We start from the raw sequence: 7,765 nt of genomic DNA on the forward strand, positions 1-7,765 counted from the left end.
TTCAGTTATTTGTGACACGTATAAACTCAGAAACCATGTCAACTAGGGTCTGTGCAGCGGAGGTATCCAATAAGCCAGTGCAAATTTTGAAATCTTTTTATTTTGAAATAACTGCGGACTTAGAGAAAATATGCCAGAATCAGAATTGTACATAAAACACAGCGACTACCCTTCACCCAGATTCACCTATGTGTACTTATATTTGTGTATATATGTGAAATGTTTTTTTTCTGAGCCATCTGAGACTAATCTTCATTCACTATTGCCCCTTTTGCTTAAATATTGGGTTTCATGAAAGTAGTGCCGTCGTCCAGTTAGATCTCTTGATCTAGTCCACTCCTTTTGCACAGCATCAGGTATTGTGTTTCACTGTTGTGTCTCCTTTGATCTGGACTATTTCCACGGCCCTTCTCTGTCCTGCGTGACGCTGACACTTTTAAAGTAGATCATTCCTCACTTGGGGTTTGAGTGATGCTCATCATGGTTAGACGCAGATTTTGCATTCCAGGCTGGACTCTTAAACCAGCAACGTGCTCTTCTCAAGACTCACCTCTGAAGGCCAAGGAGGGCCGCCCGTCCCACGTTGGCAAAGTAATTGTTTAATAGGTATTTTTATTGAAGTGGAATATACGTTCAGGAAAGTGTACAAGTAAATGGCTCCATTTCCTGAAAAGAGCGTATCTTCCTCTCTGCTTTATTTTGCCACTTTAAAAGTCAATAAAAGTGTCCATCTGGGCAGAAATCTATCCTGTGCTCTCTGTTTATTTGTAGATCTTTGTGCAAACATCACACGGTCTTTGTTACCAGGGCTTTATAATTAAGACTGGATGTCTAGTAATCTAAATTCTCTAAATTAGAACTTCTTCACGATGTAGGGAGTAGAGAGGCTATTCTTAACCCTTTGTACTTCCATATAAAATTTAGAATTCCCTTGTCAATTTTTGACAAAATTACCTGTTGGAATTTTTATTAGCATTGCATTAAATCTGTAGATTAGTTTGGGGAGATGGGTATCTTATGCTATTAATCTCTGGGTCATGAAAATTGGCCTAGCTTTCAGTTTATTTAGGATTTCCTTTGTCTTTTCTCTATTGTCTTTCCTTTCCCTCTTTTCTCCTTCCTTCCTTCCTCCCTTCCTTCCTTCCTTCCTTCCTTCCTTCCTTCCTTCCTTCCTTCTTCTTCGTTCCTTCTTTCCTTCCTCCTCCTCCTCTGCCTCCTCTCCCTTCTCCTCCTCCTCCTCCTCCTCCTCCCCCCGCTCCTCCTATCTAATTGGCTCGATTAAGGGATTTTTGATTCAGGCAGCATCCAATTTAGCAAGTAGGTCCTACCTAGGATTTCTTCAATTTCTCTCAGCAACATTTTATAACTTTCAGCGCATAGATCTTAACAGCTCTTGTTATATTTAGTCCTAAATATTTAATTGTTTTGAAGCATAAATGATATTTGAAGCAATATTATTGTGAGTGGTATATAAAAATACAATAATCTTTTGCATTAATGCCTAAGAAATCATCACACATATTAGAGGATTAAAGCAACAATTTATGATCTCGTGTGATTCTGGGGACTAACTTGGCAGTTAGTTTTTTGCTTCACATACAGTGTCAGCTGTGCCTATAGTCACGGTGGGGGCCAAGGGACTAAAGTCTCCAGACCTGATTTGCTCATATTTCTGGGACCTTGGTGGGGATGGCAGGGAGATTTGGCTCCACCGCTCACTGGGCTATGCTCTCACGCTCCCAGTGACCCTGGTGTAATCCCAGGACCTCTCCCCTCTGCACATGGTCTTTCCAGCAGGTAGCTGGGCTTCTTACATTTGGCTCAAGTGCGAAGGGCACTTTTTTTCCCATGGCCCACCGATGCCCTGTGATGGCTTTATTGGGTCCCAAGTCTTTTGACCATCAGTGAAGAAGGCAACAGGAGAGAAAAATACTCAGCTTTTCTAACCTCTGGGGATTAACTCCGTAGTTATTAGAAGATTACCAGGGACGTTCCTGGTCCCTCTCAAACTCAAACATTTTCTTTAAATATTGCCACTTTCTAAAAGTGGGTGAGCAAAGGATGAGAAGGGAGGAAAAACACAAATCTGTTCAAATGAATTTGTTTACCACTCTAAGAAAAGGTTTGATAAAGTAGACTGCTAACTAAATGATATTTAGTATGGATTTAGTACAGATATTTTCTCTGTGTCTAGAAATACCCTTATATACTTATACAGGTCTTATCTTTAAACTCGCAAAGCTTTTTGCACTTTTTTTGCACTTTATCTTTAGCCTTTTAACATCCCCAGAAGGATAAAGAAGATGTTTTCACTTTAATTTTATACATCTAGCAGAAGATGAAGGAAAGCTAAATAACTTCCTTGACATCATTCAGGCAACAAAACTATCCATCTAGTCATCAATTTTTTTTTAAAGATTTTATTTATTTATTCATGAGAGACACAGGGAGAGAGAGAGAGGCAGAGACACAGGCAGAGACACAGGCAGAGGGAGGAGCAGGCTCCATGCAGGGAGCCTGATGTGGGACTCCAACCCCGGGCCTCCAGGATCACGCTCTGGGCCGAAGTTGGTGCTAAACTGCTGAGCCACCCGGGTCGCCCTAATTTTTAGAATTCAATAAGAAAATCATAACGTTTTAAAAATGTATTCATTCTTTCAACATATAGTGACATGTATTTATCGATTGCCACTATTTATGAATTGCCAATTTCAATGTCTATTTCCTGATTACCAGGTCCTGGATTTGTGGTAGTAAGAGATCATTGATGAAGCTTATGTTCTAGGGGAGGAGCAGAAGTTAATCAAATAATCACACCTATTTAAATTTGATTACGGCTCGTAGTAACACATAAAAGGAACTGTGAATACGGATTGCAGAGATATACACGATCTACTTCAGGGGGTCAGAAAAGCTTTTCTGAGAAATGACTTTGGGCTGGACTGAAAACTAGAAGAATGTCTGGGCTGAAACTAGATGGGGTATAAGGCTCCAGGCAGGAAGGAGCTCTGGACCTTTGAGGAGCAGAGTGAAAGTCAGTGTGGCTGGAGATTCAACAGGCAAGGGGGCCGTGAATGCTGCTGAGGGGTAGAAGGAGGCCCTCATGGGGGTCTGGGAGGTTATGTTCATGAGCTGTAGGACCTCAATCATATACGACCCCTCTGCCCAAGTCTCCATTTTCCTGACATGGGGATACTTTTCAATATGTAAAAGCTCCAATCCTGACCTCTCCTCTGAGCTCTAAGTCATTCGGTGCCAATTTGACCTCTTCGCTTCGATACCCAACAGGCAGACACAACTCATTTTCAAAGTAGACCTACCGATTCCTGCAGCTCCAGCTCCTGAAACTTCCTCCTCATCTGCCTTCCCCTATTTCAGCGACCACTTCCGTCATCCACCCAATAGCCCAGGTCCAAATCCCAGGAATTAGCCTCCGTTTATCACTTTCCGTCATCCTCCATATGAAGTAGGCCTTGTTGGCTCTGAGCCAGGATAGATGCCAAGCCCAACCACTTCTCACCATCTCCATTGTTATCACTGTAATCCAAGCCTATGTTTTTTTTTTTCTTTTTTCCTCTTCTGTGGATTATTCCAATAGCCTCTGAGCTGTCTCCTTGTCTACTCATGCTTTCCTGTGATCTATTATCAGCTCAGTAGTCAGAATGCTCTTTATTTTTAAATGTATATTTTCAAGTCATCCCTCTACTTGAACACTCCTACAGTTTTCCTACTGCACTTAAAATGAAACACAGAATGACAACTTCCCAAATGAGCTGGTCCCCTGCCTGCCTCTCTGATATTGTTTTGTAACCACTTTGCTCACTGTGCTCCAGCCGCGTTGGCCTTCTGTTTGGTTCTCACACACGGCAAGCTCACTGTTGATCTTTATGTTCCTGGATCCTTCTCATCAATCTTCTGCTAAAGAATCCCATTCCCCAAGAGGCCTTCTATTCAATCTAGATCAGTCCCTCTCCAGCCTCCTACTGGATCATCACTATCCCCTCATCCCTCTTTAGTGTCTCAATAGCGACCCAGTCTCTGAAATTATCTTATCCATTTACTTATTTCTTGCCAACATCCAAATACAAGCTCACTGGGAGCAGGGCCTTGTCAATCTAATCCTCCTGTGTAGCGAAGTGTCTGGCATAGAGTAGGAGTACAGTATGAATATTTGTTGGCTGAATGAACATATACGTGGGTGAAACCACCTACGAGGGTCTCGTTCAGCCCAAGAGCCAGGATGCTCTAGTTTCATGGCTGAGACACACCAAAAGCTGTTAGTTCTTGAATTAAGACCAGCATTTTATTCCTGTAGACCCAATTTCAAGTTCGTACATTGCCTTTAGTACAACTTAGGAACTGTTCTCAACATCGTCGTCTGCATCTGTAAACCCATCAGCGTCCAGATATTCCGTTTTGATGTGGGATTCCCTTAACAGTGGGTAGCTCATACCAATGATCCAATTTTTATGTATATTTCAGTTTAAAAATAAACATAAAAGGCTTCAGGAAAACCACCTCCCACAGAAGTACATAAACTTTCAAGTAATGGCTAAAACATCTATTGATTGCCCAATGGATGATTTGTAATTACAGATTACACATTTGGTTAATAGGTCTTTGTGGGCCCTTTGAAATTTGTTTTATTGGGTTAACAGATAATTAGGGGCTTTTATGTAGACACACTATAACCGTTCCTTTGGAGCAATTAAAGTTTGCTGAACGGGATCCCCAGCTCTGCTGTTTCTTTGATGCGTCCCTCCAGCTCTTATTACAGCTAGTCAGAGTAACAGGAGGGGGCCTACCTGGTGTTTAAGGAGGGAAGTGTTTTGCTTTCACAGCAGATCCCAGCAGCAGCAGCCTGGTTGGAGGGAGTGCGAGGGAGTCCGTGCTCCCCTCCCTGGAGCTCCCGCTGCCAGCCCAGGGTGCTACGTGAACTGCGGCTGCTTGCTCACCAGGTGTGCACCAACCACAGCTGGGCCCGCTCAGCACATTCTCCTCCAGGCAGGACACACCAGTTTTCAAGTTTCTGTTCCAATATCGATTCCCAGGCTGGTGCCATGTCAACCCCACCCTCTCTTTTTTCTTTATGACTCTTACTTTGAGAAGTACTTTCAAATACTCATCCCAGAGTTCTACTCATTATTCAAGGTCAAGAGAAACATCCTAGATTGGAATCTGGGCTCCGGACTTTGACAATTCTGGGTTTGAATGTGGGCAAACCACTGACCCCCTTATCACCCATTCTGTACCTATACAATTATTTTGGTTTTCATTTTCAGTATTTAAGAAATCGTGTGAAATGTTCAGCACTTTATTATAAAGTAGTTTTTACATTAGATGATGTTGCCCAGCTGTAGGCTGATGTGAGTGTTCTGAGCATGTTGAAAGCAGGCTCGGCTAAGTTAACAATGCTCAGGAGGTGAAGTGTATTAAATGCCTTTCTACTTATGATATTTCAATGGATTTATCAAGATGTAAGTCATTGTAAGGCAAGGAAGCTCTGTAGTCTGCTCTGAGGTACTCTGTTTACCTCGAGGTGCTAGAGAGGATTAGAGAACTTCCAAGGATGGTTCCACAGATGCTTCGCCCACTGATGCGAAGAAAAAAGTCAAAGGAAAGCATATATCTTAGACCTTGGTGTCCACAGGTGACCTCTTGCCCTAGCAAATGGCCTCAAATCATCCTGACCTTTCCCCTAATACAGTTACTGATGCTACTGCTTTTTTAGGTCCAGATCAATAAGAAGCAAGAGGGTTTTCATCAAAACCCCTGGGGAAAGTCCTAGTCTGCGTCAGACATAGCCTTTCCTTCCAAACATCTATAAGCAGTCAAGAGGGTGATGTCTACTTTGAGTATAGATAAGAGCCCCGTGTTTGAGGTGACTGCAGAGCCTTTCCATCTTTTTATTACCTAAAATAACCACAGATCACCCTGCCCCTCCAAGGACATGTGCTCTGTTGATACACATGCCCTTGTGGGTTTCCCTTTGGCTTTGTGCTTTGGGGGAGAAGTCAGTTAGGAAAGAGGATGAAAGGCCAACAGGAGGTGGCTGAGTCTCTGAAGCCTAAATAAGCAATCTGAGGATCTAGCTCTGTTGAGGGGCCAGTGCACTTCTCAGGGGACAAGCTGGGCCCGTTTCACTCCTTTCTGAGCCCCTGAGCGCCCTGGAGTCCAGTTACAAGCCTTGCGAAAACTGCCCACATATTGCTCTTTCTGCAAGCTTAGCCTAGCACACAGGAGGAGGTGCCCTTTGCTTCCGAGGGGTGAAGCTGAATCTGAAATTTAAAATTTAAAATTCTATAATACAAGGTTTAATAATTTATGAAGCGTGGTATACACAATATCGTACATCTTCTTTGCATAGATTCTGTGACATAGTTATTGTGAGCTCCACTTACCGGAGAAAAAGACAGAGACTTAGAGAAACTGAATATATTTCCAAAGTAACTAGCAATCAGGTGGTTGATAAGGAATCAAATTTTGAGTCGCTCGACTTACCAATATTTCATTGGTACCTAGCATGCCAGGCAATGTCTCCTGTGCTGGGAGTCCAATGTGACGAAAAAGATAAGGAGTTTTTCCTCATGGCACTCATTAGACAAGTACTCAAAAAAAAAAAAAAAAAAGGAAACAAATATGGATGAGAGCTATGAAGGAAAAACACAAGGCATTAGGAGAAAATGTGGCAAGGAGAGAATTTAGGAGCGTGTGTGTGTGTGTGTGTGTGTGTGTGTGTGTGTGTGACTAAAAGCTAAGTGTGACATTTGAGACCTGAGACTAGAGGAAAGGATTTGGGAGGAGACCAGGGGTAAGAGGTTTCAGCAGGAAGTGACAATATTCATGAAGACCCATGGGCAGGATGAACTCGGTGTGTTTGGAGATCTGAAAAAGGCTGAGTGAGTCAGGCTAGGATGGAATGGACCAGAAGAGTGGTATAAGATGGGAGCAGGTTGTTGGTAGACTTGGTTAGATCCTGTAGAGCGTTCCACTGTGGGCTTGATTCTGAATATGATGAGAAAGCCCTGGGAGATGGTAGGCAGGGCATTAACTTGGTTTTACATGTTAGGATGATTTTTTCTAAATGTGCAATCAATATGAGATTGTGGGGGACAAGTGTAGAAGCAGGAGGACCAATTTGAGGAGGATATTGCAACAATCCAGGGGAAAGATGGTGGCCCTATATCTCCAAGTACTAGAATTTTTGGCTGTGGTACGTGGTGCAGCTGTAATTCCAGAGAACTGGCTGACAGTTGAGAAGGGGTGTCATTTGCTGTATTTTCAAAATCACCCTTGAGTTTTCTCTACTTACTGAGGTGTCAAGGGACAATGGAGCCACCCCTTAGCACATTGAAGAATTGGCAGAGATTTCAGCCACACAGTTCCAGGATTAAGAAGTGCATCGCCTCATGATCTAAGAGGTTGCATAAACTGCCATGCAGATGACATCTGGAAAAGTAGCTGACCACCAGAACTTTTACTGACTGATCCCCACCCAATAAGGGACACGATCACTCTCAGTAGATGTGTGACAGGGGAACAAGTTACTTAACCTCTCTGAGTCTAATCTACATCATCTGTGAAGGAAGGATAAACACAGTACTTTTCTCAAAGAGTCATACTAGGGTGACTCGAGGTTTAGAATTAGATTCATGGGAAGATTAAATGAGCTAATACATGTAAAGCACTTAATACAGTGAAGCCTAACAGAAGAAGCATTCTGCTTTCAACAAATAATAGCTATTGTAATGATTAACAGTGATAC

The sequence above is a fragment of the Vulpes lagopus genome, chromosome 12 (genome assembly GCF_018345385.1).
Source record: "Vulpes lagopus strain Blue_001 chromosome 12, ASM1834538v1, whole genome shotgun sequence".
Taxonomy (NCBI): domain Eukaryota; kingdom Metazoa; phylum Chordata; class Mammalia; order Carnivora; family Canidae; genus Vulpes; species Vulpes lagopus.